General features: G+C 42.7%; 1 protein-coding gene across 1 annotated transcript in view; it reads left to right on the forward strand.

Annotated features, from left to right (window-relative positions):
- The first annotated feature begins 977 nt into the window (after positions 1-977).
- LOC139746038 (uncharacterized) overlaps positions 978-27327 on the forward strand; it is a 118256-nt gene continuing 91906 nt past the window's right edge. The window contains exon 1 of the mRNA XM_071656853.1: positions 978-1914. The gene's annotated coding sequence lies outside the window, so the exon portion shown is untranslated. The remainder of the gene's footprint in view (positions 1915-27327) is intronic.

The raw sequence follows: 27327 nt of genomic DNA on the forward strand, positions 1-27327 counted from the left end.
TTGTATTTTACGAGGGTATTGTATTTCAACGGTCTTTCGTAATCAGCAAATTATTGTATTTACCAGAGTCTATCAGTTATCAAGGTATTGCACTATATTGAATTCATTTTCGTGCTGTATTTCCCAAGGTACTGTATCTACTATAGCACTCTGCCCAATAGGCTATTGTATTTAATAGATGTTGTATTCCCCAAGGCACTGTACCCACCGCGATGCTGTATCCAACAGGGGTATTGTATTTGACACGGTAATGTACCCACCGAGGTACTGCATCCAAGTGCATTACTGTATGAATGAATGCCAGTATTACATCTCTCTCTCTCTCTCTCTCTCTCTCTCTCTCTCTCTCTCTCTCTCTCTCTCTCCATCACGCCTGCTTCCTCATCTCGTTTTTTTTCCGTTTCTCCCTTCCATCATCATTCCATCCCACTGGTTCTCCCTCTATTTCCCACCCTCGTTTCCTTCTTCTTTCCGTTACTTCACCCTCTCTCTGTCTCCCTTTCTCCTTCCTTCTCTCTGTTTCTTTCTGCCTCCGTCTATCATTCCATCCCACTTGCTTCCTTCCCCCTCCATCTATGCTTCCTCTATCTACTTTTTCCTCTCCTCCCTCCGTCTATCTTTCCTCCGTCTCTGCTTCCCTCTCTCCTCCCCTCCTCATTCGATCTATCCTTTCCTCTCCCATTTCTCCATCTATCCCTCCTTTCCTCCACATATCCTTGTCTCCCTCTCCACCTCTACATAGCACTGTCCTCCTCCATCAGGTCTTCTGTTATCTGGCTTTCCCACGTACTGTCCTCCATCTACCTTCCCCTTCTCTCCCTCCCTCTCTCCATCTATCTATCCATCCATCCGTGGTGACGGGTGGCTGGCGCAGGTCCTCCCCACCTCCCCCATCCGGGGTTGGGCCATGGTGGTGGTGTGGCCCGGGCCATGGCTGCTGGTGGGAGCAGGTCAGTCAGTCAGCCAGCGGGGCCGCCGCGCTACACACACACACACACCTCCTTCCTGCGCTTTCTGCCCCACTTCGCTGACAGAGACCGCGAGGTGCAGCTCCTCCTCGCTCCTCGCTCCTCCTCCTCCCGCACCGCTCCGCCGTCGTCGTCGTCGTCAGCAGTAGCAGAGACAACAACACCAGCAGGCAGCGGCGTCAGGAGCAGCAGGAAACAAAATACATAACAATAAAAAAAAAGCCCCAGGACGTGAAGAACAAAAGAAGCAAATCAGGAAACAATAGCGTTCGACAACAGCAGCAGTTGTAACAGTTAGCAACGACACTAACAGTGGCCAACAGCGCCGTTAAGAGAGAAGCACCAGCAGCATCACCATGACCCGCTGTGCTCCCACCAACAAGAGCAGACACGAGGACCTTCCCCAACTGCTGACATTATAAGACCACGAACCTCTCCTTGTGCTGGAAAGAGACGCGTAGACCACAGTTATAATTCGCTAGGGGGAAATCAGTGCGATATATCGATTTCCACCTTGCGATATATACATATATAAATATATATATATATATATATACACGTACACAAACGCACTTCTCTTCCTATAGCAGTGTCACGCTTAAGCCTCAAGTTATCTATACGTGAATCGTGTCTATCGCATCGCCATCGACTCGAACACGAGAAATCAAAGCCTTGCCGCCCACCCAAATAAAAACAACAAAAACAAAATATTTTACAAAATAATACAATCGTGTGTGATCGTATTTCTCCAACACCTCTCGTTGGAAGATCAGAGAACTCACGGAAATAAGAATTTGAACACTTAGATAGAAAACTTATGGTAGACCTTCAAACTGTGGTAGTAGTAGTAGGAGAAGTAATATTACAAGTCTAAAGTAACCTTGTTACTACGAAAGTGGTAGTGAGTGCTTTGATACAAGTACAGCAGGATTTTCTTCGCTTACAAGTAAGTTCAATCATTTTTTTTTTCATTCTTCATTACTGGAATTGCTTCTTTCATTTACCTGTCTGTATATCAATACCTTAAAAATATTGACTTCATGAGTAACCTGACGAAATTTACGAGTAATCCCATAACACATGAGTAATCCCACGACGATAGAGTAATCCCACAACACATGAGTAATCCCCAGACGATAGAGTAATCCCACAACACATGAGTAATCCCAAGACGATAGAGTAATCCCACAACACATGAGTAATCCCACAACACATGAGTAATCCCAAGACGATAGAGTAATCCCACAACACATGAGTAATCCCAAGACGATAGAGTAATCCCACAACACATGAGTAATCCCAAGACGATAGAGTAATCCCACAACACATGAGTAATCCCAAGACGATAGAGTAATCCCACAACACATGAGTAATCCCACAACACATGAGTAATCCCACGACGATAGAGTAATCCCACAACACATGAGTAATCTCAAGACGATAGAGTAATCCCACAACACATGAGTAATCCCAAGACGACAGAGTAATCCCACAACACATGAGTATTCCCACGACACATGAGTAATCCTAGGATACATAAGTAATCCCACGACACATGAGTAATCCCATGACACATGAGTAATCCCACAACACATGAGTATTCCCACGACACATGAGTAATCCTAGGATACATAAGTAATCCCACGACACATGAGTAATCCCATGACACATGAGTAATCCCACAACACATGAGTATTCCCACGACACATGAGTAATCCTAGGATACATAAGTAATCCCACGACACACGAGTAATCCCAAGACGAATGAGTAACTACACAACATATAGGTAATCCCACAACACACGTGTAATCCCATCGGTATATGAGTAACATCCCAACATTGGTAATCCTACGACATATGGGTAATCCCGCCACCATCGTAATCTCCACGAAATTTATTCTTAAGTCAGCAAAAAAATACTTATACCCATGTGAAGTATTGACACACACACACACACACACACACACACACACACACACACACACACACACACATCACTAGTATCACTAGAAATAAGACAAGTCTCATTTCTTCACATCTACTCTCTACTTGTCACGTATATCTCACCGAAGACAGTGCCACCTATCCACACCCAAGCCCCTAGTACCTTTCTGCGGTTCACCCGACCTCGTCAGCCCCCTCTGACAGCACGTCGTTCCCCGTATAACACGTCACTCCAATTCGCTCTATCCCGTGTACACTTCACACCCTCCTTCATCTTCAGACCTCCAACATTCAGAGCTTCTTTTCCCTCCATCCTCCTACCTCGTCCTTAAGTCTCCCCTTCCTCCTACCTCGTCCTTAAGTCTCCCCCTTCCTCCTACCTCGTCCTTAAGTCTCCCCCTTCCTCCTACCTCGTCCTTAAGTCTCCCCTTCCTCCTACCTCGTCCTCAAGTCTCCCCTTCCTTCTACCTCGTCCTTAAGTCTCCCCTTCCTCCTACCTCGTCCTGAAGTCTCCCCTTCCTCCTACCTCGTCCTTAAGTCTCCCCTTCCTCCTACCTCGTCCTTAAGTCTCCCCCTTCCTTCTACCTCGTCCTTAAGTCTCCCCTTCCTCCTACCTCGTCCTTAAGTCTCCCCTTCCTCCTTGCTTCATTCGCTTCTGCCACGCACACCCTCTTCACTCAATCTCACCGTATGCCCGACCCATTTCAGAACACCCTCTTCAGCTCTCTCTCTCCAACGACACTCTTCCTTACAGCCACACCCTTCTCTTACCCTCGCGTTATACATACTCGATCAACCCTCCCTCACACCATAAACTGTCCTCAAACTTTCCATTTTCAACACATCCACCTCTGTCACTTTTTCATAAGAGGCGCACATCTTGCCTCTATACAACAAACACACACACACACACACACACACCCATATATATATATATATATATATATATATATATATATATATATATATATATATATATATATATATATATTATATTTTCATTTATCATACTTAATTGCCGTCTCCCGCGTTAGAGAGGTAGCGCAAGGAAACAGACGAAAGAATGGCCCAACCCACCCACATACACATGTATATACATGTGTGTGTGTGTGTGTGTGTGTGTGTGTGTGTGTGTGTGTGTGTGTGTGTGTGTGGAGAAATATATAGATAAGACAGAGATAAACCGATAAATAAATGAATAACACAGTGACTCACTGACTGATTGCGTGGAGGATAAATTTATAATCCACTTTGACGGGTTTTTTTTTTTTAAATATATTTTTGAAGAATTATTTCCGATAACCATTTTTACACATTTCCGGTTGTTGATCAGTGTGGTTATCTGCTCAGAACTCTGTTTGTCTGTTACTCTCCCTGTTCTCACCTATTTGCTCTCTGCTTTTATTTCCTTAATACGTGTCTGGTTCTGTTGCTCTCTTGTATGATCTTCTGTTGGTGCTTTCACACTTACTGCTATCATGCCTGCATTCCCTCCTGTTTACAGTGTCTTTATATGCTCTTTCAGTTCTGCTTTTGTTGATGTTGTGTTTATGTGTGTACCTTTGAGGCTATCTTTCATCAAGTTTCACTGGTATTGTAGCTTTGCTTTGGTCGGGGTGAAAATAATGGTATTCCATTTTGTTGCTCTGTGCCGCCCTACCCCTGTGTTATTTCCACCGCTCTAAGTTCTGAATAACCCAATTCATTTTTACGAGTATATAATTCATTCGGTATTACATGTGCCACACATCCCATCTTTTATACCTTAATATCCATCATCCGTATCTAAATTAGAGCTCTTAACATGAAGTGAGCAATTTATATATATATATATATATATATATATATATATATATATATATATATATATATATATATATATATATATATATGTAAAGATTAACGAAGATGTGATTCATATTGGAAGCCTTACGTATGATAAATGTTATTCAATGCATACATAATGAATGAGGTGATATACTTTATAATGTTCAGAGCAAGACTATGAATGTGTTAGCGTTTGTCTAAACACCAGCGGATATGTGTGTGTGTGTGTGTGTGTGTGTGTTTGTGTGTGTGTGTGTGTGTGTGTGTGTGTGTGTGTGTGTGTGTGATGCTCTTACTTCCACAGACCATACACACTCACTGAACTCACCCCGTGTGTGTCTATACTCATAAAAAAATAAGGCAGAGTTCGTGAGGTGATATCAGAGTGGAGTGACGCTTCATTCCAATGATGTCAAAGACATCAGAGTGGCGTGATGCATCATTCCAATGATGTCAAAGACATCAGAGTGGCGTGATGCATCATTCCAATGACGTCAGACACATCAGAGTGGCGTGACGCATCATTCCAATGATGTCAAAGACATCAGAGTGGCGTGGTGCACCATTCCAATGATGTCAAAGACATCAGAGTGGTGTGATGCATCATTCCAATGATGTCAAAGACATCAGAGTGGCGTGACGCATCATTCCAATGATGTCAAAGACATCAGAGTGGCGTGATGTATCATTCCAATGATGTCAAAGACATCAGAGTGGCGTGCTCATTCCAATGATGTCAAAGACATCAGAGAGGAATGACGCCTCATTCCAATGATGTCAAAGACATCAGAGTGGCGTGACGCATCCTTCCAATGACGTCAAAGGACTCGTGAGTTAAATGACATCATCCCACATGAGGTCAAAAGACGAGGGGAAAACAATACTATAGTGACAATCCGACTCATAACAGGGGAGAAAAGTCCATGAACCTATATGAAAGTTTCAGCTTTAATGGGATCATACGAAGAAAACCCAACGAAAAATCGCGGAATTTATGGCTCAAATGGAATTAGCAAGAGGGCAAGACTGGAAACGTGACGAATGCACAACCAGGACATAACACTGATACAGACAATTTGTCTCCTTTACAGAAACCTTAAACTCGGACCTATGACACGAGGGAACTTAAGTTCATTATGCAGTGTTACATGATGGAAGCAATCATCCCTACATACCACACTGATTATAGGCTCCTATGTATAATCCGAGGAGCTTACAATCAGTGTGGTATATAGGGATGATTGTATAATTTTAAACACCAAAGTTGGTTACAATTACTGATAATTTACAACCTTCTGTGTTGTCCATCGTTTGGGTTAATATAAAACTATGTCAAACATTGTAGAAAAAAAAAAATAATCTACGTGTATTTACAAACAAATTGTAAGAAGAAGAAAAAAAAACACGTGCGCATTAATGAGAAAAGATTCTCCTTTCCCTTTTCCTCACTGTAGCGTCCTGGCCAGCAAAACGGTCCGTTCTAAAGTAAGTAAAGCGAGGCATTTTTATCACAGTTTCTGCACTACCTTTTTACATCCAGTGCACGGAGGTGAAAATAGGATGGACTGACCTCTCTTTTTTTAACCTCTCTCTCTCTCTCTCTCTCTCTCTCTCTCTCTCTCTCTCTCTCTCTCTCTCACACACACACACACACACCCGGCAGTGGGTATGGAAATTCGAGGGAGCGACCCTGCGATGCTCTGTATCAAAACGTAGAGCGAGGAAGGAAGCGATACCCGTGTTCGAAATGAATACTGCTAGGTACGACAATGGGAACCAGAGTGTAAGGAAGTGTCTGGAGGCAAAACCACAGAGAGGTCTGTGGGGGGCCTGTGATTGTGGTTTAATGGGGAGGGAGGGAAGGAAGGACCTGTGTGCTTTCAGTGCATTGTATGTGAAATTTTGAGACTGGATTGTGAGATGCCATCGGCATCAGGGTCTGGGTGAATCCGTTCGCGATGTGTTATCGTAAATAAATGAAGCATCTAAGCAGGAACGCATTAATTAATAAATGTATGAGGCAGAATACAAGATCGGCGGCCACGGGGTTTTATAAAATGGCCTTCTTCTGCTTCTTCTGAGACGACATTGGAACGTCTACTGTCGCAATGAAAATGGCCCGAGAATGAATCTTTGGCTTCCGCTGAACTCGGAATGATGTGATCAGATTAGGAAAAATATATTCATAACTCCTGACTTGTCGCTTCAGGAGATTTCAGTAGACTTCAGTAGACTTTCAGATGCCTTCCTCAGGCAGGAGGGCGGCGGAGGGGGGTTGGAGGTTGAGAGGATGACGTGAGATACTTACTGGGTGGGTGTGTCTTGGGGTCAACATAGGTGTGTTCACTTGCCTGTCCCTGCCTATCTACCTGTCTCTCTGTCTGCTCGGACCCTGGAGGGTCTGTGCGTCTGGCTGTCTGTCTGTGTCATACCCGTGGGGGTCTGTCTGTCTGTCTATCTGTCCTGGCTCAGGTGGGTTTTACTGTTTGGACGGAGGGAACTAAGGAGGTGTGCCTGTCTGTCTGAACGGACGCGTGAGGGAATAAATGTCTGTCCATCTCCTTATCTGTCTAGACTGGAACCAGCATAGCACATTTAGGTGGACAGTTCAACGACAGAAGACGGAATCAAGGGTCCAGGTGTTGCCCTAAGAGTTCTGTCTCTCAAAGAATCATCAACACAACACACTCGAACATGTTCAACACGTACAAGTCCCAAAGTAATTTCCCAGAAAAACTTAACAGCACTAAACGTCTTTCTGTATTCTAACCTTATCTATCTATCTATATATCTATCTATCTATCTATCTATCTATCTATCTATCTATCTCCGTTTTCAGGAGAGCAAACGTTCCACCCTTACCTCATTCGAACTCGGGTTCCTGTAATGGGTTTACAACCTGAGCGATGGTGGTAGAGGCTGTGTGTACCTGGCCCATCCTACGGGAACGGAAATCGATATGTAACGATGACATGGATGGATAGATGAATAAATAGCAGACAAATAGAGAGATAGATGGATAGATGACATATAGATGGATAGACAAGACAGACAGATACAGAGACAGATAAACAGAACGATAGATACACGGAAAGACGGACTGACAGACAGAGAGACAGACAGAAACGCAGACGACAGACATATACAGACACACAGACAGAGAGACAGACAGATAGATAGACAGTCAAATAGATATATTAGTAAACAGGTATATAAATCGACGGACTGGCGGACAGACAGATGAGTAGATGGGTGGGCGGATGAGCAGAGAGAGAGAGATAGATAGCACAGGCAGAGAGATAAACAGAAAAGACAGACAGATAGTTAGATAGATAAACGCCGTGTGTGTGTGTGCTGGTTTAGCCCCCACTGAAAAACATGACTGTCACATGTGAATACCATAGAGTCATATCTTTCAAAATCATGTGATGGTCATAGTTATACGAGAGCAGGTGTGACCCAGCCACACTTGCCTCGTACGCAAATAATACTTCGTGATGTCGAAACATCCATTCTCTCATAACATTAGCGTTAGAATTATGAATATCAATTAGACATGAGTGCCTCTTTCACACTAGAGATCATACATTCACAAATGAATAATATTACACATATGATCATATCAGAACAAGCGTATGTGGGGCTTTTTTTTTGTGTGCGTGTGTGTGTTATCTTTTTAACCATTCTAATTAAGAGAACGGATGGACTGACAGTGTGTATATGGTGCATTTCCCAGGCTTCGGCAATTAATTCAGACTTGTGGCGAGGATCTGACCTTTTACAGGCAATTACGTAGTTACGGTAATGATAATAACCGCCAGCACTCGCGGGGCTCACAGTAAATGAGGCGCACACTGAACGTATATCAATGGCATATAGTTATGTCTCTGTAACAATGTACCGTGTGTATGTGTGTGTGTGTGTGTGTGTGTGTGTGTGTGTGTGTGTGTGTGTACGTCATCCAGACTCCTTCTACAAATGGAGTCACCCTCGTCGGAGCTACATCCTCGTCGTGGGGAAGGGTAGAGTCTCGTAGAAGACTTTCCCGTTGCAAAAGGGGCGCCCAGCCCTTCCATACCTTATCCAACTCCGGTAAAGAGCGTAGCCTCAAAGCTCTATCTATCTATCTATCTATCTATCTATCTATCTATATCTATATATATATATATATATATATATATATATATATATACATATATATATTCCTGTGTGTGTAAAGTTTATATATTGATGTTCATCTCACGATTCTTCTCCTCTTAAAGTTGGGACGGAGTTCACCTCGGCTCAGGAAGTTTAATTAACATTCAATAAACTCGAGACCTGCACACAGCATGTGCCCAGGTCCTGTTCCAGGTCCCATGACCCCACTCCAGGTCTCGGTCCTTCAGGTCTCAGTCCTTCAGGTCCCATTACTCCGGGTCTCTTTCCTCCAGGTCTCAGTGCTCCAGGTCTCAACCCTCCGGGTCTCACTCCTCCAGGTCTCAGTCCTCCAGGTCTCAGCCCTCCAGGTCTCAGTCCTCCAGGTTTCACAAGTCTGTCAGTTCTCTAACTGTGTGTGTGTGTCAGTTCTCTAACTGTGTGTGTGTGTGTGTGTGTGTGTGTGTGTGTGTGTGTGTGTTCTCTAACTGTGTGTGTGTGTGTGTGTGTGTGTGTGTGTGTGTGTGTGTGTGTGTGTGTGTGTGTGTGTGGGTGTGTGTGTGTGTGTGTGTGTAGGAGGGGATGTGAGGAAAACTCCGGCAGTAAGTTCATGTGAGTGTTTTTAATGCCTTGAAAGCTCAGTAATTTCCAGGTAATTATACAGACTTATTTAACAAAGTCCAGACAAGAAGACTTGCAAAGAGAAATAATACGAAGAGAGAAAAAAAATATACATTTCTCTAAACTGGTTAGTATTTCCTATGTATTTCCGGTGCTAAAAGGAATCAAAAATTTAGTAATATATATATATATATATATATATATATATATATATATATATATATATATATATATATATATATATATATCCATATATATATATATATATATATATATATATATATACATATATATATATATATATATATATATATATATATATATATATATATATATATATATATATATATATATATGAGTCCACTGGGAAAATAAAACACGAAAAGTTCCCAAGTTCGCTTTCGTGTAATAATCACATCATCAGGGGAGACACATGAGAGAAATGGCGTCCTAGCTTCGTCTCTTCGATGTATATCAACTGACTGTTATATTTCTCTCTTGTGTCTCCCATGATGATGTTGTTATTACACGAAAGTGCACTTGGGAACTTTTCGTGTTTCATTTTCCTCGTGGACTCAGGAATATCTTGATCACGCGCAAAATTGAGATCCTTTCCAATATATATATATATATATATATATATATATATATATATATATATATATATATATATATATATATATATATATATATATCCATATATATATATATATATATATATATATATATATATATATATATATATATATATATATATATATATATATATAAAACCAGAGGAACCCTTGAAAGAAAGCTGTTAGGCCACAAGGGGGTGGAGAATATTTCAACACCAGACGCATTCATCCCGAAGGAACATCTACTAATCTACTTCAGCGTTGAAAGGTATCTACCCTGAGGTCACACATTACACTTAAAAAACAAACCTGATAGTCCCTGGGATTATATCTGCTGGGACCATCTGTTCTGGGTTATGGACAGCTCGTCTATACATACTACTGCTTATCCGTGAAGATCTCTCTCTCTCTCTCTCTCTCTCTCTCTCTCTCTCTCTCTCTCTCTCTCTCTCTCTCTCTCGCTCTGTTCAAATGACAGAATCTCGTCTGATTTGAAAGTCTTGTTTTCTGTGTCTTCAATAAAGCAAGTTCTCATCATGCATAAAAATTATAGTTAAAACTATTATTATCATCATTATCATTATTATTATCATTATTATCATTATTACCTTATTATCATTATTATCATTACTATTAACATTATTATTATCATTATCATTATCATTATTATTAACATTATTATTATCATTATTATTATCATTATGGTATTTCGAAAGGCCTTTCGCATCTACTGTCTTATTTCATTTTCATTTTCTCTCCAGCCACAAATATTCATTCGATTTACGTTCGATGTTTAGAAATAACTTGTGAAGAATACTCCTAGAAGCCTGTTTTTTCACTTCCAAATATGTTAATCTAAATAATTCCCCATTTATTATAATAATCATAATTCTTTTTATTAACTGACTCCCATATCGTCAGCACAACACCTACGTAGCCAGTTAACAAGGAAATTGTGTACTTATTCTCTCAAGGAATTGAAGCCGTAATACTTTTGCACTACTTTATATACTTTATCTCTCTATTGGCCCGGACTTTAGGGAAATATAAAGGATTTCTAAAGGAGGTGAGATGTGTGTGTGTGTGTGTGCGTGTGTGTGTGTGTGTGTGTGTGCGTGTGTGTTTTGTGGGGGGGGGGGTTTAGTGGCCAGGAGCGCATTTCAAAAGACGTGTTTTTTTTTTTTTTTTTTTTCACTTCCTCCAAAAATCGTAAATACTTTTCCCTCTGACTCCTCTCTTTCATGCCTTTCATTAACCTCTCTATATTTCAAATCAATGGCCGGGCCCTTGATGTCGACTTTTGTCCATGACTGGAACCTCCAGCGTGAGAGAGAGAGAGAGAGAGAGAGAGAGAGAGAGAGAGAGAGAGAGAGAGAGAGAGAGGGAAAACATCTTAATCCATCACTGATCTATATACATAGTTCGTTCTCATCCTCGCCAGGGGGCCAACACCTGCCCTCACACCCTCACACTGCCCTGACCACCACCACCACGCCTCCTCCTCCTCCTCTCGCCTGTCCTCCTCCTACTCATCCTCAGAGACCAATATCTCGTCCTCCCGCTCGCTGGCCCTTAAAACAAATAGTTCGTCCTCCAACTTGTTCCTTAGACCCGTCTTGCCTGGAGACCTAATATTGCCACATGCATGCGCGCCTCATTACTTAGATATATAGATATATAGTAATATATTATTTATATATATATATCTATATATATATAATATATTTTTTCTATGAGGTCCACGGGGAAAATGAAACACGAAAAGTTCCCAAGTGCACTTTTCGTGTAATAATCAACATCATCAGAGGAGACACAAGAGAAGAAAAATGTAACAGTCAGTTATATTTTTTCTCTTGTGTTCTCCCTGATGATGTGAAAATTTATTTACACCGGAAGTGCACTTGGGACATTATTCGTGTTTCATTTTCTCGTGGACTCCGGAATATCTTGATCACGCGCAAAATTGAGAGCCTTTCAAATATATATATTATATATATATATATAATATATATAATATATATATATATATAAATATATAATATATATATATATATCCATATATATTATATTATATATATATATATATTATAGTATATATATAGATAGAATATATAAATATATATATGTATAAAACCAGAGGGAACCCTTGAAAGAGCTGTTAGGCCACAAGGGGGTGGCGAATATTTCAACACAGACGCATTCATCCCGAAGGAACATCTACTAATCTACTTCGCGTTGAAAGTATCTACCCAGAGGTAACACATTACACTTAAAAAAACAAACTGATAGTCCCTGGGATTATATCTGCTGGGACCATCTTGTTCTGGGTTATGGACAAGCTCGGCTATTACATACTACTGCTTATCGTGAAGAACTCTCTCTCTCTCTCTCTCTCTCTCTCTCTCCTATCTCTCTCTCTCTCTCTCACGCTCTGTTCAAAATGACAAATCTCGTCTGATTTGAAAGTCTTGTTTTCTGTGTCTTCAATAAAGCAAAGTTTCATCATGCATAAAAAAATATGTTAAAAACTATTATTATCATCATTATCTTATTATTATCATTAATTATCATTTATTACTTATTATCATTATTATCATTACTATTAACATTATTATTATCAATTATCTTTATCAATATTATTAACATTATTATTATCATTATTATTTTCATTTGGGTATTTCGAAGGCTTTCGCATTCTACTGTCTTATTTCATTTTCATTTTTCTCCAGCCACAAATATTCATTCGATTTACGTTGATGGTTTTAGATATAACTTGAAGAATACTCCTAGAAGCCTGTTTTTACTTCCAAATATGTTAATTAAATAATTCCCCATTTAATATAATAATCATAATTCTTTGTATTAACTGACTCCCATATCGTCAGCACAAACACTACGTAGCAGTTAACAAGGAAAATTGTGTATTATTCTCTCAAGGAATTGAAGCCGTAATACTTTTGCACTACTTTATATACTTTATCTCTCTATAGGCCCGGACTTTAGGGAAATATAAAGATTTCTAAAGGAGTGAGATGTGTGTGTGTGTTGTGTGCTTGTGTGTGTGTGTGTGTGTGTGTGTGCGTGTGTGTTTTGTGGGGGGAGGGGTTTTTAGTGGCCAAGGAGCGCATTTCAAAAGACGTGTTTTTTTGTTTTTTTTTTCACTTCTCCAAAAATCGTAAATAACTTTTCCCTTGGACTTCCTCTCTGTATGCCTTTCATTAACCTCTTATATTTCAACTCAATGGCCGGGGCCCTTGATGTGACTTTTGTCATGCCTGGAACTCCAGCGTGAGCGAGAGAGAGAGAGAGACCTGAGATGGGAGGAGAGAGAGAGATGAGAGAGAAGAGGAGAGAGGGAAAAATCTTAATCCATCACTGATCTATATACATAGTTCGTTCTTCATCCTCGCCAGGGGGCAACACCTGCCCTCACACCTCCACCTGCCCTGACCAACACCACCACGCCTTCTCATCCTCCTCTCGTGTCCTCCTCTACTCATCCTCAGAGAACAATATTCGCCTCCTCCGCCTCGCTGGCCCTTAAAACAAATAGTTTCGTCATCCAACTTGTTCTTAGACCGTCTTGTGGAGACCCTAATAATGCCACTGCATCTCGCGTTTTAAATGAGACCCAATTATTTTTTGTTTTTTTTTTGTTTGACGATTTTTTCATTTTTTTTTTCTGGGACCTTTTACATTTAACTCTAAATGCTTTTGATCCAAAATTTTATCCTCCTTGGACTTTTTGACGTACAAAAAAAAGGACAATCATTTTTCGTTTAATTTTTCTTTTCGAAAAAAAAATTTTTTAGTTCAACTTTGAACAGAACGATGGTCCTTGTTTACTTTCATTAAAGAACAATTCACAAACAGATTCTTCAATTACATTGGGAAATACGAGGGAAATTTATTTTGCAGCCCACATACTTTTTTTTTTATACGGGTTTCATTACTGAAAACAGTGCAAATGTTTTAAAGGGTTTCCTTTTAATCGGACTGAAACAATCGGGAGAAAAAATCTTATATGAAATTTGACAGGGACGGCTTTATTTCGAAATTGAAAAACCGTATTGATGATGGACAGAAGGCTTTGGGAATATATATTATTTTTTATATATATTAAATATATATTTTATTTTATTTATATATTCTGTAGTTGCTTTTTTTTGGGGACATGATCCTTCCAAAAACAGGGGGGCCAAAAGGGGAAAAAGAAAGAGAGGGGAGAAAGGATAAAACAGAAAAAACCCTATTTCGTTGCCCAGTATAAAATTTTTTAATATATATATTTATAAATATATATATATATATATATTATATATATAAATAAAATATTTTTTATATATATATATATATATTATATTTAATATTATTAATTTTTATATTTTTAAATATATATTCCCAGCCCCCCGCTCCCTTCCTTTTTTTGTCCCCCTTTTTTTCCGCCACGGGGGAAATTTCCGTGGGAAGTTTTCTTTCCCCCTTTTCCCCAGGGAAAATTATATATATTTTTTATATAATATTATATAAAATATATTTATTATATTTATTTTATATATTTTTAAATAATTTTTCTTTTAATCTCTCTGGGGAAAGGGGACGCCCCAATTTTAAAAACAAAATATAAAAAAAAAAAAAAAGAAAAAAATGTCGCCTCCGCTTTTAAAAATATGGTGCTTTTGGGGGAAAAATTTGCCCACTGGAAGGGTCTTATTTGGATTGTAGGGGGACGCTTTTTTTTAACAATTTGCCCCCCCCCCCCTCCACCTCTGAGGTTTCCCCCCTTCTTGAACTTTCTTTTTTTATTTATCAAAAAAAAGTTTTCTTTTTCTTTCTTTTTTTAAATTTTTAAATTGTTGCCCGAAATTCAAAATTTTCTTTTACTAAATTTTTAATCCCATCCCGTCCGTGTTTCCCACAAACAAAAAAAAACATTTTCTTTTGTTTTTTTTTTCTATTTTCCTTCTAAAACCCCCATTTTATCTCCAGTGTTTATTCATCGCCTCTGGGAAAAAATGTTCCAAAATAAAAGTCACGAAACTGGTTTCGGAAACAGGGCAGGGGGAGTTTAGTGTGATCAAGTCACCCCTTTCTCTCTTCTTTTCCGTGGTGAAACAAGTCTGAAGCCCCTAACTGCTCAGCACTCTTAATTCTGGCGCTCCATCTCTCGCTCCCCTCCTCTGCACTTTCTCTATTAGTTCTCTGAGTTTCTTTAGATGCAGTGACCATTCTGTGTGTGGGTGGTGGGGTGGTTGTGTGTGTGTGTGCGTGTGTGTGCGCTTGGTACACGCAGACATATACCCCTCTCTCTCTCTCTCTCTCTCTCTCTCTCTCTCTCTCTCTCTCTCTCTCTCTCTCTCTCTCTCTCTCCCTCCTCGGCCTCTAAACGCAAAGTAACTTTCTCGAGGGTTTGAGACGACTCTTTAGCGGCGCGTGGTCAAGTGCTACTTCTTCTCGAAGGGGAGAGAGAGAGAGAGAGAGAGAGAGAGAGAGAGAGAGAGAGAGAGAGAGAGAGAGAGAGAGAGAGAGAGAGAGAGAGAGAGAGAGAGTGTGTGTGTGTGTGTGTGTGTGTGGGAGGTGGAGGGGAGGACGAAGTGGGAGTACTTGGGGAAAAGCCCTGGACCGACCGGGCCGCCGCTGCTCTTCCCTCCTCCTCCTCCCCCATCTTAAAGGCCCTGAAGGAAACAACAAAGGGAAATTAATGGCCGGGCATTCAGTCCGGCGAGAGAGGAGAGTGAAGGATGCATGTCGTTAAGGAGTTACACAGAGTGGAAGAGAGATAATGCAGAGGTATTACTAGGAGATAATAGAGGAGGAGGAGCAGGAGGAGGCCCAGGAAGAGGAGGAGGAGGAGGAGGAGGAGGAGGAGGAGGAGGAAGAGGACGAGGAGGAGAAGGCCCAGGAGCAGCAGCAGGAGGAGGAAGAGCAGGAAGAAGAAGAAGAGGAGGAGGAGGAGATGCGGGAAGAGGAGGAGAAGAAATAGGCCTGGGCTGAAACTGGGCTTACAGGAGAGTTAGGGGAAATACAGCTACAGTACGTATTCTCTATGTCTCTCACATCCTTCTATGTATATAGATCTACTTACATCTATATTCCCCCTGACAGACACAGTGGTCAGAGAGATGTAAACCTTTAAGTCGAATATAATGGAGGTAAGACGCAAGGAATATAGCAATCTATTCCACAGTATTGAGTTACTTAAGCCAATACCTACCCCCCCGGCAAACGCAGACGGAAGGAGACGATGGCCAAATACACCCCCCCCCCCCCCGCACTCTATAACTTCTAGATTCAGACCTTTGTGATGACCCGTGGAATATCCCATGCTACGAGACACGGAGGAACGGACACACGCCTCTGGAGTGGTGATGGGTTCCTTAGGAAAGGTTGCTAGCTGTGCAGGGAGGCCCAGAGAGAGAGAGAGAGAGAGAGAGAGAGAGAGAGAGAGAGAGAGGAGAGAGAGAGGGGTCTCCTCTCTCTCTCTCTCTCTCCCTGCATGCCACCAGTTGGCCAACACTTCAGCTCTCCAACACGGCCTTCGCCCCCCCATCTCTCTCTCTCTCTCTCTCTCTCTCTCTCTCTCTCTCTCTCTCTCTCTCTCTCTCTCTCTCTCCGTATCCACATATAGTTTCTCGTTTTGATTCTATTCCTTTTATACTTTTATCTCTCGCTTGTTGCATCTTTAATTTCCGTCCCTTTCTTTACAGTCTCTCTCTCTCTCTCTCTCTCTCTCTCTCTCTCTCTCTCTCTCTCTCTCTCTCTCTCTATTCTTTTCTATGCAGGTGCGTCTGCCTTTCCTACCTGCACCGTTTTCTATGTTCTATATCAGGAGTAACCTTTATCCTTTCGCCGAGGCGAAAAATAGAACTCCCTTTATTTCTGTTATTTTTTTTCTCTCTGTCGTCTTTTTCCTCCCTAACCACTTACCTCCTTCCTTCCCTTTCCCTTTATTAACATCTCCCCCTCCCCCAATCACCACTTCCCTTAGCTTGTAACAACCTCATTGCCTCGTTGGCCTCTTTTCGTACCCTCATAAGCTCTTGACACAAGCTAACCAGATCAGATTTTCTCTGTAAAGGAAAACTTCAATATGTCTTAATATTCCCTCCACGAAGGAGGTACGTCAAAAGGCGAAAATATCATATCACGAACAAAAGACGACGAAGATGCGTGTGGGGAGAGACCCTGTTACGATCGTTGGTGTATGTTGGGTGGCTGTTAAGGGCGTGTCGAAGTGTTTTAAGTATATATGTAGAATGTCATTTTTTTCTTTTATGCTTGACGCAGTTTAGCCCCAACTCAGCGAGGCACCGCCAAGTAAATAAGAAGAAAGGTCGCATTCGCACACGTCCGTTTTCTACCTGTCATGGGCAATGCACCGAAACCACAGCTCTCTAGCCACCACCAGGCCCCGCAAAACTCTCCATGGTTTACCCCGGACGCTTCACATGCCCTGGTTTAGTTCACTGACGGCAAATCGAGCCCTGTAAACCACATCATTCCAATTCACACTATCCCATGCACGCCCCTCACTCTCCTGTATGTTCTGGCCCCGATCACTCAAAATCTTTTTCACTCCATCCCTCCATCTCTAATTTGGTCTTTCCCTTCTCCTCGTCCCTTCTACTTCTGATACATATATCCTCTTTTGTCATCTTCCCCTTAATCATTCTCTCCATATGTCCAAACCATTCCAGCACCCCCCTCTTCAGCTGTCTCAACCACACTCTTTGTATCACCAAACCTCTCCCTTTTTCCTTTTAGCACTTAACCAAACCACCTCACGCCACATACTATCCGCAAATACCACAAAATACCACAAGCAATAATGTTTACGAAAGCCATCGAATTCATGTATAAACTCTACACTCAAACAGTTGATATCTTCCCCCAAGGTAATAATAATTAGCAGATGACTTCACTGTAATTCTTCAAGTCCATCCAAAGAAACCTTACCTCACCTAGGGCGATAAATCGAGAGAAACTTGGCTGAGATTACTCTCTCTGGGGGAGAGACAATAAAGCTCTCTCTCTCTCTCTCTCTCTCTCTCTCTCTCTCTCTCTCTCTCTCTCTCTCTCTCTCTCTCTCTCTCTCTCACGTATCTCTCATTCCTTTCGCCATGAAGCCGTCATAAGGCCAAGTCTTCCAAGCGACCGGGAAATATAAGATCACACGTAAGAATCCTTCTTTCCCCCATTTTCTTCTCTCTCTCTCTCTCTCTCTCTCTCTCTCTCTCTCTCTCTCTCTCTCTCTCTCTCTCTATTCATTAAACCCCTGCCTCCTCTCCCTCGTCTATTCAATTACCAGCCACAGAAAACTACAGAGTCCGACGGCTGTAATTAGATCAGAACGTATTTTCCATTCACACTTCCCTACTTAAAAATCCTCCCCCGTCAGTGTGTTTTCTTCATAGGATCAAGATCTTGCCTCAGACCTACGCTGCCGCCAGCTGACATCCCGGAGGGAAGCGGTGGGCAGTGACGCGCCTTCTTCTTTAACATCCTGTCTCTGTCTATATTGGTAGGTGGGAGGGATCTTCTGCTTTACTTCTGTTTCTTCTGTTTCCATCAATGTTGGATTAGGGATTTTAGGATGCTATTACTGTCCTCTACTTTTCGTCATAGACCATCAGGACTTTTGTTATCTGTCTTTCTCATGTAGTCCTGCAGTAGATAACCTGGTCATAGACCATCAGGTCTTCTGTTATCCGTCCTTCCCATGTACTGTCCTCCAGTAGATAAACTCGTCATAGACCATCAGGTCTTCTGTTATCCGTCTTTCCCATGTATTGTCCTCCAATAGATAACTTGGTCATAGACCATCAGGTCTTCTGATATCCGTCCTTCCCATGTACTGTCCTCCAGTAGATAAACTCGTCATAGACCATCAGGTCGTCTGTTATCCGTCCTTCCCATGTATTGTCCTGCAATAGATAACCTGGTCATAGACCATCAGGTCTTCTGTTATCCGTCCTTCCCATGTATTGTCCTCCATTAAATAACCTCGCCATAGACCATCAAGTCTTCTGTCCTCTAGCTTTCTCATGTACTCCCATGTAAGACCATCATTTACCTCACCCACCTAAACATCCCTCACCCTCCCCCCACATCTCTTCCCCCTTAATACCACCACCAGAAACCTACCATCTGCCAGCCAGGATAAACTGTCGACACCGTCGACACATTACCTCCTCACTTGCTGGCTAAGTCTCCGCCGAGCCATTTAAACAGGTCTTGTGGAGCGGGTTTATACACCCGCAAGCCTACTTGTATACAACAATTACCGACCCAGGGACAGCTTAGCTTCGGCTACAACTTAGCTTCCGCTACTTGGCTTCAGCCTCCCCTGGTCGACTACCAGGAATAATGGCTGTGTTATCCGGAGCGTTACTAGGATTAATGCTCACCCAGAGTTCTCTATTACTCCGGTTAAAATCGGTAATTTCCTCTGTACGTTCATCTACACACCTACACCTGTACGTTCATCTACACAGCTACACCTGTACGTTCATCTACACTCGTACACCTGTACGTTCATCTACACACCTACACCTGTACGTTCATCTACACTCCTACACCTGTACGTTCATCTACACTCGTACACCTGTACGTTCATCTACACTCGTACACCTGTACGTTCATCTACACACCTACACCTGTACGTTCATCTACACTCGTACACCTGTACGTTCATCTACACTCCTACACCTGTACGTTCATCTACACTCCTACACCTGTACGTTCATCTACACACCTACACCTGTACGTTCATCTACACTCGTACACCTGTACGTTCATCTACACTCGTACACCTGTACGTTCATCTACACACCTACACCTGTACGTTCATCTACACTCGTACACCTGTACGTTCATCTACACTCGTACACCTGTACGTTCATCTACACACCTACACCTGTACGTTCATCTACACTCGTACACCTGTACGTTCATCTACACTCGTACACCTGTACGTTCATCTACACACCTACACCTGTACGTTCATCTACACACCTACACCTGTACGTTCATCTACACTCCTACAACTGTACGTTCATCTACACTCGTACACCTGTACGTTCATCTACACACCTACACCTGTACGTTCATCTACACTCGTACACCTGTACGTTCATCTACACTCGTACACCTGTACGTTCATCTACACTCGTACACCTGTACGTTCATCTACACACCTACACCTGTACGTTCATCTACACTCGTACACCTGTACGTTCATCTACACACCTACACCTGTACGTTCATCTACACACCTACACCTGTACGTTCATCTACACTCGTACACCTGTACGTTCATCTACACACCTACACCTGTACGTTCATCTACACTCGTACACCTGTACGTTCATCTACACACCTACACCTGTACGTTCATCTACACTCCTACACCTGTACGTTCATCTACACACCTACACCTGTACGTTCATCTACACTCGTACACCTGTACGTTCATCTACACACCTACACCTGTACGTTCATCTACACTCGTACACCTGTACGTTCATCTACACACCTACACCTGTACGTTCATCTACACTCGTACACCTGTACGTTCATCTACACACCTACACCTGTACGTTCATCTACACTCCTACACCTGTACGTTCATCTACACACCTACACCTGTACGTTCATCTACACTCGTACACCTGTACGTTCATCTACACACCTACACCTGTACGTTCATCTACACTCCTACACCTGTACGTTCATCTACACAGCTACACCTGTACGTTCATCTACACTCGTACACCTGTACGTTCATCTACACACCTACACCTGTACGTTCATCTACACTCGTACACCTGTACGTTCATCTACACTCCTACACCTGTACGTTCATCTACACAGCTACACCTGTACGTTCATCTACACACCTACACCTGTACGTTCATCTACACTCCTACACCTGTACGTTCATCTACACAGCTACACCTGTACGTTCATCTACACTCGTACACCTGTTCTGTACATGATGGCGTCCCATGTTTTCCGCGTTGATTACCTCTTTGTCCCTCGTCTTATGTTGGCGATGGCAGAGTCACGCCTCCTTTAATCAATTAAACCTTAATATTGCAGCATTGACGTAATCATACTCTTGACACACACACACACACACACACACACATACACTGAGGATGATTAGCATAAATGTTCTTAGAAGTCTACCATCATTTTACACACACACACACACACACACACACACACACACACACACACACACACACACACATACATACACACACACATATACATATATACACACACTGAAGATGGTTAGTACAAATGTTCTGGGAAGTCTACCATCGTTTACTCAGTTACTGCATCCATTTCTTCTCTTCGTAGTACGAAGTGACCAAAATGCTACGGAACTCCACACCGGGACGGAGAAAACCATCAAGTACTTCAGGCACTCACCCCCCCCCCCACACTCCCCTCGGGGGAACCCCCCCAGGGGAACACACCCCCCCACACCCCCCCAAACACGAGTCCTGATAACAGAATTTCAGCGATAGTCTGTAATTCAGGATCAGACTTCAGTGCGCCTCCCCCCCTCTTGTGTTTCCGAGCCAGGGACGATCCCCTTTGTCTTGCATATAATATTCCCTTCCAATCCCATCGGTCTCCGGGACGCTGTTATAACTGTCTGGGAAGGTGGTGGTTGGGTTGTGTCGTCGTCCCCCCACCTGCAGGAGGGAGGTAAGAGGGAGGAGGGAAGGGAAGGGGAAGGGGAAAGGGAGGTGAAGGGAGGAGGGCAGCTGATTCAACCATCTATATTCGGGGCGTGTATCCATCTTGTTGTCTGATCCGCATGTAATGTTAACATTGGCAGGGGCTCTCTGGCCCGGCGAGCGCCTGCCTACCTACCCTGTGTGATGGAACCTCCAGCATTGCTCGGTTAAATTTTGACGCGCGGTTTAGTTAACTATGGAGGCCTCCTTAGCCAGCCCCTCTTTTTTTTGTGTGTGCTCCTTACATCCTGTTCTTTATGAGGGGCCCCTGCAGCTCTCAGGAAGCCGGCCACGTCCACCGCTCGTGGACCGCAGGTCATATCAGAGGGGTGTGATGTTGTGTGTGCTAGCGCGCGCGTCTGTGTGCCGAGAATACGGGCCAATTGCTGTTATATCGCTACAGATATACTTTCTTGCGTGCGTGTGTGTGTGTGTGTGTGTGTGTGTGTGTGTGTGTGTGGCAATCCCTCGTCGCGTCACAGACATACATACATACATGCATACGTACATACATACCTCTCTACCCTCTCTCCTCACCCTTTGTTCTAATCATCTGTACATTAAGTACATATGGGGAAGGGAGGGGAAGGGGAGGGGAAGGGGGAGGATGGGGAAGGGGGAAGGGGGGGGATGAGAAGGCGCCCCCAGGAGACCCTCTGAGGATTGTAGCTTTGATGCCTACCTCGCCTCGTAGTGAGAGAGAGAGAGAGAGAGAGAGAGAGAGAGAGAGAGAGAGAGAGAGAGAGAGAGAGAGAGAGAGAGAGAGAGAGAGAGAGAGACTCCCCCACCACGATTCGAGGGATTTCCTAATGGTATTAATGAGGGACTAACACGGCTTGTGATCACACACGAGTTGTGATGATGTAAGGTGAAATGGACCGGCATAAGGTGACGGGGAGAAGGTAGGGGGGAATGTACGAGTCATTATGGAAGACCACTTAGTTACGAAATGAAAACGAAATGTACAATAGCTTATACATGTGTTAATTATAATGATAACACTGATAATAATGATAATAATAATAATAATAATAATAATAATAATAATAATAATAATAATAATAATAGTAATAATAATAATAATGATAATAAAATAATAATGATAATAATAATAACAATAATACTAATAAAAATGATAGCAACGATAATAATAATAATAATAATAATAATAATAATAATAATAATAATAATTCTTAATCTTATTATCATTACTATTATCATCATTATTATCATCATTATTATTATCATTACCTTAGGTCCCCTTTCACTGAGGCCGGTTAGAGCCTCCTGGAGCTTTACGCCTGCGCTACGATCAGCAGCAGGGGAAGGAAGGACTCAGCAGGGAGTGAGTGAAGTTTCCTGACAAGATTGACCTTCTGCCTCCCATCCAACTGCCACAGGGTCGTTAAGGCCGTGCACGTCAAACTACTATGCACATCCACTTACGACCACCAACAGCTTGTTCAGCTGTTAAGGATAAGGTTCCAGACACACACTCACGCTGGCAGCCATCATAATATACAGGGTGTCCCAAAAACATGTACTCACTTTTCGACACCCTACAACTCATTGAATTTGATTCATTTCAACCATTGTTTGTAAGTCAATAAACACTGCATAAATCGTCATTTAAAAAGTGAGTAAATTTTATTAGGGGGGGGGGCGGCTCCCGCCATTTTTAGTGTCAATTGGATTTGAAATAAAGAAGAACAAACCAGTGCTATAGGGTGTCCAAAAGTGAGTCCATTTTCTCTTTTTTCTTTGAGAGGGGGACACCCTGTAGTTCTTGGGACGATCAACAGATGGCGTTGGTAACTACTACGGTTATCATTACCCAGTTCCTGTAGCCCAATCAATCAACACACATCGTTAATGATCGCGTCCATAAACACTTTTCCATCTTACCCTCAACGAGGGTAAGATGGAAATTATTACCTCTCGTATCATCTCTTCTGCCACGACTCCTCTCTTAAATCACCATCACACGTCGTATACTGACGGACGGACAGACGGACGGACGGATGGACGTGTAAAACAGCCTATGAATCTTTCTTGATGGCAACGCGTGGCAACAATAGCCGACCCGAAATACATACGCCAGGCCAGGTCAGGTCAGGTCAAGCTAATACACAAATTAATCTGTCAGCTTTCCAGGAGGCGAGAGAGAGAGAGAGGCTCCAGTCAAAAAAATTTTTGAGCCTCCCGAAGTTGCGAAGGGAAAACTGTTCCCTGCTTGACAGATTAATGGCAATGCACAGACGGATTTATGTGGCGTATCCTTCAGATGCCAGTTGGGGGGGGGAGGGTGATGAAAGTGGGGTGGGGGGGATGTGATGAAAGTGGGCTAGGGGGAGGGGTGGATTCATTATTTCATGAAAGCGGTGTGTGTGTGTGTGTGTGTGTGTGTGTGTGTGTGTGTGTGTGTGTGTGTTCTGTGTGTGTGTGTGTGTGTGTGTGTGTGTGTGTGTGTGTGTGTGTGTGTTCTGTGTGTGTGTGTGTGTGTGTGTGTGTGTGTGTGTGTGTGTGTGTGTGTGTGTGTGTGTGTGTGTGTTCTGTGTGTGTGTGTGTGTGTGTGTGTTCTGTGTGTGTGTGTGTGTGTGTGTGTGTGTGTGTGTGTGTGTGTTCTGTGTGTGTGTGTGTGTGTGTGTGTGTGTGTGTGTGTGTGTGTGTGTGTGTGTGTGTGTGTGTGTTCTGTGTGTGTGTGTGTGTGTGTGTGTGTGTGTGTGTTCTGTGTGTGTGTGTGTGTGTGTGTGTGTGTTCTGTGTGTGTGTGTGTGTGTGTGTGTGTGTGTGTGTGTGTGTGTGTGTGTGTTCTGAATGTGTGTGTGTGTGTGTGTGTGTGTGTGTGTGTGTGTGTGTGTGTGTGTGTGTGTGTGTGTGTTTACACTACAGTTCAGCCACAAAATAAAAACCGTGTTGGTCCTGGCCACTTCCTGGAAATCACACGTACTGAATATCACAAAACCCTGCTCCCCCAAAATGCTAGTTTTGTTGTCATACAGGTGCCGTAATTATGGTCCCTTGTGAGCATCTGTTCTGTATCTAGAGGAGGCTTTAATCCTCCTTCTATGAAGTACTGGTCACATAAGTCTGTGGTGACTCTTTCTCCACTTCTCCCTCTGAGCTAGAGTGGAATCAAACTCCTTTTACCTTATTGAATCGTCTGCTATCGCCTCTTCAGCCCTCTGTTTCCGTCCGGAGTGGTGTTGTTACCTCCTCCCTATTCTACACAGGTATTACTTCGGCCACTGCTCTCGTGCGCTGTCTGCTGGTGTCCCTGCTTCTAAAGCTTGGACTCCCTGAATGCACCTGGCTGCTGCTGCTTCCAGTGTTTCTATGTGGAGACTAACCACACGAGCACTGACCGTTACGATTTAACTCCTTTTTCTCGAACAGCAAAATTGGATTTCTCTTCCCTCTTTGAGCCTCCGTCTCGTTTGACTATTTCACCTTTAACACCCAGGTCTACGAACACCTACAGAGCTGTAACTAACTTTAATCTATTACCTGACAATCTAAATTTCTTTTCATACGAGAAGGTCGTTGAAAAAAAAATAGGTATGTTTCAGCTCGTCCTATGAGAAAGAGGTAATACTGCCAGTGAAGGAAGTCGTCTCTGTTGCGGTTGTATCACCATCAGAGGACGGAAAGGAGTACAGCTTCGTCGAAAAAAACATCATGACTCAAAATGCCAACACCTCTCCCCTTACATTCCAATATACTCTGCCAATTCGCATACCCCCCCGCTGAAGGCTGTACACTCCAGGTTCGTATGACCAGAACATAAAACCCTTGACCGAGGCCTAGAACACGTCTTCAACCAGGGTTCAACCAACGGGACATACGAGAGAGATTACAACCCACAACATCCTCCCGAAGTGAGAGAGTCTCACAACCCAAAACCAAAATGAGAGATTACTGTAAGGGTCGAACACGACTCCATGTGACAGAACCCATCAACATCCAACAAAAACAAACATATCATAACAGCCAAATTATAGGCCAAGACAGAACACTAAAACTCCGAACACTATATATATATATATATATATATATATATATATATTGGAAAGGATCACAATTCTGCGCGCGATCAAGATATTCCTATGAGTCCACGGGGAAAATGAAACACGATAAGGGAACTTATCGTGTTTCATTTTCCCCGTGGACTCATAGGAATATATATATATATATATATATATATATATATATATATATATATATATATATATATATATATATCAACCTGGTTTCATATCATACACAAATACATATATGTATCTATATATACACATTTCTAAATGGGAATCCCGTACCAGCTACAGGGTGTGCATGAATACTGGAGTCTATGTAGAATACATCTGTCTTCATTGCTCGCATCACTCCGTCACAGTTGGCTCGTCCTGTTCTCAATATACTGTCCTAACATTTCTCTGGTGATTACCTGTTTCCAATGATAACGGTGCTTTTAAAATGAGCGTGCGGTATCGGTCCAGAGAAAATATATACATTTGACCAGCTTGCGTGAAATGTGAAGTCGAGGGAAGGTGGTGGTGGTGGCGGTGGGTGGGAGGAGAGAGAAGGAGGGAGTACAAGAAACCATTATAGTTTACGTGGTTCTGAGAGAATCTGTTAGACCAGGAGAGCTTTATATTGATGTAGAGCTTTATAGAGATGAGGATTTCAGGGAGCTTGGGTAGCTTTTTGAAGCTTACAGGAGGAGCCCCTACTTTTTTTTTTTTCTAATTGCCTTGTTTGAGGTCTGTGTGCCCTCTGGAGCTTTTATGTGACCATGGGGAAGCTTTTGAAAGCTAAGTGAGCTTTTATGATTTGGTATGGAATATGTTGGCTGTGGGGAATGGCGGGGATGTGAGGGATGGAGGTGATCCTTGTGTTTGATGTGAGGGGAAGGTGGAGCATCACCAAACGATGGCTTTTCCAGGTTCCAGGTAAAACCAACAGCCAATCAGACAGTTCGAAAGGGGAGGGAGAGAAGGAAGGGGGCACAAGCCTGGAAAGCGTAACACACACACACACACACACACACACACACGGGTATCCGTGTGGCAGTAGTTTAGCGTTGTTGACCATGATCCACGCACGGGGTGAACTCGGCTCAAATCACAGGCAAGGCAGTTGGCCCACATTCAACCCAGATGTTCATCCTTTCCTCGGGGCTTATCGATAAAATGGGCACCTACCTGGCTTAGGCTGGTGTGCGTGCGTGCGTGCGTGTGTGTATGTGTGTGTGTGTGTGTGTATATGTGTGTGTGTGTGTGTGTGTGTGTGTGTGTGTGTGTGTGTGTGTGCGCGCGCAGGAGAAAAAGGTTTAATTACACACGTTGTCGTAAGTAAACACAGGTTCCCATCACACGCATCTAATCTATTTGGCAACCGACGCTAATAAATGAGACAAAATAAAAATACTGCGTAAACATAATTTTTGATCCTACCGTAAAA

Source organism: Panulirus ornatus, chromosome 63 (genome assembly GCF_036320965.1).
Source record: "Panulirus ornatus isolate Po-2019 chromosome 63, ASM3632096v1, whole genome shotgun sequence".
Lineage (NCBI taxonomy): Eukaryota > Metazoa > Arthropoda > Malacostraca > Decapoda > Palinuridae > Panulirus > Panulirus ornatus.